The sequence below is a fragment of the Canis lupus genome, chromosome 1 (assembly GCF_048164855.1).
Source record: "Canis lupus baileyi chromosome 1, mCanLup2.hap1, whole genome shotgun sequence".
In the NCBI taxonomy this organism is placed as follows: Eukaryota; Metazoa; Chordata; class Mammalia; order Carnivora; family Canidae; genus Canis; species Canis lupus.
Window position 1 is genome coordinate 22,438,869 of NC_132838.1, and position 7,619 is coordinate 22,446,487.

The window sequence follows — 7,619 nt, forward strand, 5'->3', positions numbered from 1 at the left end:
CAGCAAATTTCTCTAGTTGTGTCTACCAAATATTCCAGACAAGAAAAGGGGAAAGAAATGCACTGTGAATTGTTTCTTTTTTCTTTTTTTGTTTTTATTAGTAGCAGATTTTTATTTTTAGGAGGCCTTAGAAAATATTATTATCCAAGAATGCAGGAGGTTTATTTATTTATTATTATTATTATTATTATTATTTTAAAAATATTTTATTTATTTATTCATGAGAGACAGAGAGAGAGAGAGAGAGAGAGAGAGGCAGAGACACAGGCAGAGGGAGAAGCAGGCTCCATGCAGGGAGCCTGATGTGGGACTCCATGCCAGGTCTCCAGGATCACAGCACCAAAGGCAGGCGCTAAACCACTAAGCCACCCAGGGATCCCCAATATTTGAATTTATGTAACAATCCAAGGTGACTTACCTGTCCTCCTGTCAGCTTAGTGAGTCACCTGACCTCCTTGAGCTTATGGGGTTATTATCTACAGCTCATGGGGGTGTGGGAGTACTGTTTTCACCTCAAAGATTCACTTGTGAATATACATTTTTTCTTTAAATGTAATATTAATTATTTTATATATAATGTATAATTTATTTATAATTATTAGTAATGGTGTTATAGTTATAACAATTATAATTCTACTGTAATATTATATATATATATATATATATATATATATATATATATATATATGCATTTTTTTAACTAGGTCAATTGGGTATTTTTTTATTTGCCTGGAGCAGATCTACTGGTCCCCAGCTGGTAGGATGAACTGGCCTCCCATTTCAGCACCTTCTAGTTTCTGTCCTCCACAAAGGCACATCGTCTTTTCTATCAGGCAGTGGATTTACTTCTGAGCTCCTCTCCTTTTTGAAACTTATACTAAGGTGCCAACGACCTTGGGCTTTCAAAGTTTCCTTTCTGTGGCATCTAGAGTCTATTTAACAGCAGGCAAAATTAAAGGAAATTAGGGCATGAGTTAAAATTGTTGAATTTCAGATATTAAGAATGGATAGTTGAAAAATAAGGGGATTTCTAAGGTTCCTCTTGATGACCTTTTGTTCCTAACCAGACAGCTAAGCAGTATGTCTTTCTTTTCCCTTTCTGTTCCAGAGACTTCTATCCCATAGAAAATATAGATCTATTATACCTAATCTGAAACCTCAGAGCCTGGTGTTTTTCAGAATTCATTTTTTTGGAAAAGATAATACAACGAATCGGCAGAAAACAGTGGATTTTTGGGGCAGTGAACCTGCTCTGCATGGTACTTTCATGGCAGATACCTGCCATCATATGTTTGTCCAAACAGATAGAATGTACTACACCAAGAGTGAACCCTAATGAAACTATGGACTCTGGGCAATAATGTGTCAATGCCAGTTCATCGATTGTAACACATGTACCACTGTGGTGCTGGATGTTGATAAAAGGGAGGCTATAGATGTGTGGGGACAGAGAATATGTGGAAAAATCTGTAGCCTCTTCTCAATTTTGCCATGAGCCTAAAACTACTCTTAAAAATAAAATCTATTGTTTTAAAAAGGTAATACAATATATAAGCCATATATATTATGACATCAGTAGTAGAGTCTGAAGCCATACCCAGTAATCAAAATAATATCTTTACAATGAAAATTATGCTCATTTATGTTAATTGGGATAAAAATAGTTTCTTTTTTTTTTAAGATTTTATTTATTTATTCATGAGAGACCCACACAGAGAGAGGCAGAGACCCAGGCAGAGGGAGAAGCAGGCTCCATGCAGGGAGCCTGATGTGGGACTGGATCCCGGGTCTCCAGGATCACGCTCTGGGCTGAAAGCAGGCGCTAAACCACTGAGCCACCGGGCTGCCCAAAATAGTTTCTAAATAGTATATAAACAGCCTCAAGTCAATTCAAGTTAGATTTTGCCTCCAGATGAGTTGGCATCAAACTTGTAGAAAAAACAATTGTTTTTCTGAGATCTTTGACTTTGAAATTATGGATAAGAGAATTCTCAACCCACTCCTTCATTTATATTGGCCTCAGATAATCAGCCACTTCTTAATAGCAGCTCCCCAAGTTTCCTAGTTTGGTGACAAGATTCACAGCTGTCATCTTGGAAAAGTCATCCCACGTACCTCCTCACCTATGCCAGTGTTGCCCATGGCCATGTTCCCTGGGGTATACAGAGCTGCAGATGGGGCCAGGTGACAGTAGGTGTAACAGTAGAGGATGATCTCCTATCCTGGCCCTGTCTATTATAAATCATCATAAAGCTGCCCCTGGATTTTGGAGACAGCAGCTCACTGCTACTATTCTTCTATCTCTGCTCTCAGAAAAGGGCAGCTTTACCCACACATTTCTGGGTAAATAAATGTGCTTTGCTCTTTTATCTTTTATCAAAAAATAAAAGTCACAGTTGAGTTAATCACCAAATAACCCAGGAGCTAAAATGCCAAATGTCTGTTTTTTATATCACCACTTCCAAACCCCGAAGTATTTCTTGTGAAATACCTACAAGTGTCCCTTCTTTTATGAATTAGTTAGCTTGTTGCACTAAAAGTAAGCTTTTAAAATGTAAACAGTTCTGAGGTGTATGCTACTCTCATAAATCCCTCAGTGATTTAAAAAAAAATAACGAGTCTCAATTTAACATTTATGTTCATTGAAGACAAAAAAATTTAGACTGGAAATCCAGAGGCAGGTCTGCTAGTAACTATCCATTTCACCTGGACAAGGTGCCTCTGATTTTTCATGCATAAAACGAAGATGTCGGATGCAAGGCCATCTCTAAACTTTGTGTCCATTACATGGGTCCTTCTTCAGATGGGCTTCAGGGGGTCGGTAAAACCATGGTTAAATAAAAGTGTGTGTGTGTGTGTGTGTGTGTGTGTGTGAGCATGCACAAGCTTACACAAATAAGCCTTGGGTAAAAGCAACATAGCTTTCATGAAATTCTAAAATGAATACATTCATTTTGCCTTAAAACTTTTATGATTTGATAAGTATAAATTTTCATATATCAGATATGCTTAAAACAAGTTATACTTGCAAATATATGGCAGCCTTAGGTGGACATTTATTGAAACAGCAGGGCCCCAAAAAGAAATAGGTGGCATACTCAGGGAAGTTTGAGGAACATTTAACAAGGAAATAATTACAAATGTGTAGATAGAGTTGAGGAAAGTAACAAGAATAATGCAGTACCCAGGCACTAGTAATGGGGGAGAGGAGTCTAGTAATGGGGGAGGAGGAATCATTACCACTTTTAGGCCTGAAGAGGCAAGGGGAGATTACCATCTCCCCTTGGGAGGCAGTGGGGAGGCAAGCCCTTACTATAATCCCAAGGAGAAAGTCATGACCTTAAAGGAATAGTGACTTTGGTCTAGGCTTGCAGCTCTTCTTATGTGACCCCTAGAAAGAGAACTGGGAAAATAAATGCTTTAACCATCATTTCCTCCATCCCTTAAATTTATCTCCATTTTTCTACAATAGCCAAATTCAAATGTAAAAAAGAGATAAAGGAATCCATTGACATAGGTCAGCATCCTCAGACAGAGGAGAATGGATCTAGACAGGCAAAATAGAGGCCACCCAGCCAAGCAATACAGAGTAGATTAGGTGGAGGCAGCAGATGCCTGGAGACAGAACCAGTTTTGTCCCTGCTCTGTGACCCAGACCTTCCATGTGGTTCTCTTTCTTCATCTGTCATCGAAAGTGATGATATGAATGTACCTTGGAGAGTTGTTTTCAAAAATAACCAATAAAAATGAATATAAAACATTGTGCAGATATAAAGTGCCATATGGATGCTCAAAATTTGTGGTTATAGGTTTTAAATTCCTATAGGAGGCATGCCAAAAGTAGGGGTGGCATGTGCACTGGTTTTCATGGCCCTGAGGCTCCATCTGGGACTGAGCCAGCTGTGGAGAAGCTGCATGGACGTTTCTGCAGGGGATCTGTCCTTGATATAGTTCAGTCAATGCATAATATGGCTATGGGATACCAGAACAACCAATGGATTCAATGACATATCAGTGAAAGACTGGTCAAATCAGCTATTTATTTCTCGCAATTTAAAAACTTCCATTTTAAACTAATTGATGGTGTGTAGTATTAGTGATTGCAAAGCCAAAACACAGATTTCCAGGCCACCGCCCTGGAGATTCTGACTCTGAGACATAGACCCTGGTAGCTCTACAACAGCCTTGCCCAGGTGATTTTTATAAGTGGGTTGGTTCCGGGGACACCCGATGCAGACAAACATGGGAGGCCTTACTGTGTTCAATCCTTTGTCACAAAAGGGAATGATCGAGAAAGAAGAAGGAAGAAGCAGAGAGTTAATTTATTCCTTATTTAGGTAACTTGACTTCCTAATCCAAACTATTGGCAGAGTCAGGAGATGCTGGGTATTATTTGAAGATGCTACAAGACTGCTCGAAAATGCCTCTCTCACTTCCCACACCCAAAAATCTCACATGACTCATTCTTCTGCATTAGGCCATTAAAGACTCATGTTCAAATGGAATCATTACCTATGAGCCAACATGGTGCATTGGAAGGTCATTGGACTGGGAGTCAGAAAACCTGGTTCTGTGATTTGTTGTATTTCTTACCTCTTATTATCTGTCTCTAAGACTCCTGGATCCTTAGGTTGCTTCTTTACAAAAAAGGAAACAGATGAGATTAGAGGCTTTCTGGGATATTTACTTATTAGTGGAACACTTTTGTCAAATTAAAGTTTGCAAAAGGCCACGATATGTCAAATATGTAAAAGTTGAATCACTTTACTAAGAAAAAGGCCAGAGAATTTAGAAAGAAGCCTGTTCCACCTTTTCTGTTGACCCCTCATTGTTTCCCTTGTGATGTTTCCCCAGAACCCTAGCATTCTACACACCTACATTTAGAAAATCACTGCGAAAAATGAAATCTAGGGTCTCTTCATGTGTAAAAGGTTTTATTACATTTAGATATATATTAAACTATTAATCACAGATTTTGAGCCATCAATTCAAAGCAGTTTCTCAGAAACTTAATCATCAAAAAATATTCGAGAAACTAGAATATTTAATAAATATATTTTGATGAAGCACAGAAATTAAGAAGAGAGAGCCAGGCTCTAAAGAGAAGGACCTAAAAAAAATAAAAACAAATAAAGAGAAGGACCTGACAGCTGAATGGACAAGGTTGAGACATTCTGAAAAGGGTGAAACATGAAAGCAGTGAGATCTCTGTCAGGGGGAAGGAATTCTAAGGGGAAATGGGAACAAATAATATGATACTAATAACACCATCAATTATATAATTTTATGGATTCCTGAAATATTCACATCCTTTTCCCTTTATCTTCTAATAAATCCTCAATACAAGCAGGATTGGTTGAACCTCTCCATCCTGCATATCAGGGTTTCTCAGTCTTAGTGCAGTAGAAATGTTGGGCTAGATAATTCTTTGCTGTAGGGACTGTCCTGTTCATTGTAGGATGTTTAGCAGCATCCCTAGTCTCCACCCTCTAGATGCTAGAGTAACTACTCTCCAAAGTGGAGTTTACCAAGAATGGCTCCAAATATTGCCGATGGCCCTTGTGGGGTCACACCACTACCAAATGAAGACCAGTGCTCTATGTACAATTATTGAGATGAAGAGAAACCATCTCAATTATTAGAGACAGGATGGCAGTGGCATAGCTGTTGAGTTAGGACATTTGTTCCCAACCCAGGTTCTTTCCCTGTGCAGTTGTTTGAATAAGATCATTTCTTCTCTTTATATTTTGCTTTATTTTGTATCTGATCTTGGCAACAATTGTATTTCCTAACTTTCCATACTTCTTCCAAAAAATACACTTCTAAGACCCGTTTTTTTTTTTTTTTCCCCTAAAAACAGAAAGTCCTGATTATGAGAGCAAATTTAGGGCAAGGATAGAGTCAGGCATGTACAAACCCAGTACTCATTGCTTGAAGGAATATTTGCTTTAGAATGGAGCCCAGGGCTTTTGGGGGATACTGCTCTGGACAGTTAATATGTTTATAAAAGACATCCTTCGGTCCATTATTAATTCAGCTGTCTGTAAGACTTGGTGACTTCTGTGTGTTTCCTCTTTAATACTTTCTGTTGAATCTTTAATAGCCATTTAGAGAAATTAGCCATTAGTTTCAAAAAGCTCATCATGGTAATGAATTTCTATACCCAGAAATTGATATCATGGTCTATAATTTTGAACCTTGATTGGACTGGTATTAGAAAAGGAATTTATTGCTTTGAAGAGTTAGAGGATCAATACACTTGGAATAATGTGTTGGGTAACCATGCCAACACAACTTACATACAAGGCTGGAGGGCAAAGTGGTTTTAAAATAATTGACAGAAAGATAATTAAGTCTAGTTGTGACAAGACATAAGATAAATGATGATTCACTTGAAGCCCTCTGGTATTTCTTTAGCTGAAGAAAAAATAAGCCTAGATAGCAAACATTAAATCTAATAAATGATTCTCTAAATAAGGTTTCCCAGAGTATGTCCCTAGGAGAAGAATTTTCCCTTATTTTGTTTCCCTTTTCATATTTAGACTTATTTCATTTAATCTCTTCTAAAGGACTGAAAGGAACTCATTTGTCTCCTGTTTAAGAGTGCAAAATGGATAAACATGCAGGGAAGTTGTAGCAAGTAGGGTCAAATGTGGTAAAATTGTGATATTGTTGAGTTCTTCATTGGTGGACCTTCCTGCTGTTCAGTACCACTCTCCTTTCTCAATCTTTTTGTATTTAATAAACTCTTTAATTGACATCAGCCACTCCCAGCAAGAAAAATCTCCAGAATGCTTTCCTAAATTGTACCATATGCCAACAATTCAAACTGAGATACTCCTATCTCTGAAAATGCATGGAAACTCTCTTAGAGGTACCCTGGCATGAATAATATTAAGTGAATCAATTTCCAGAATTTTAGTTTCCATATGCTTTGTGCAGAGTATCTACAACTGAGATGTTAATCAATTCTCCACATTCCATCTTACTTTTCTCCATCTCATCCATCTATTACTATGGTCCACTGCCCAAAATACTTAAAAAAAAAATGCACCAGGGGCACCTGGGTGGCTGTTGGTTAAGTGTCTGCCTTTGGTTCAGGTCATGATGCCAGGACCCTGGAATCCAGCCTAGGTTGGGGTCCCTTCTCATCGGGGAGTCTGCTTCTTCCTTTTCCTCTGCCTCTCCCCTAAATTGTGTTTGCTCTCTCTCCCTCTAAAAAATAAAAATTTAAAAAGCATCAAATAAAAGAATAATTTAAAATCCCCTCTGATCAAGAGACCATAATCTCCATTTCTTCCCATATCATTAAGAAAAGCAATTTCAATTCTATTTTGAGGTTAAAAAGTATTTTGCATTTATTTGTTTTGAATAATTGTATAATAATAATTATAATAAAAGTCAATTCAAATGAATTTTTTTATAGCATCATAGAGCCTCAGGGTCACAGGAAAAAAATATATGTAGTGTTCTTGCAAAAAAATATATTATAGGTGCCTAATAATACTTTCAAATATAAATATTATATTATAATGGCACTTTTGTGGAAGAGGTAAAATGAAAATATGGTTTTTAAGTGTACAAATAAGAAATTAAATTGCTCATGCATTTATTTAAAA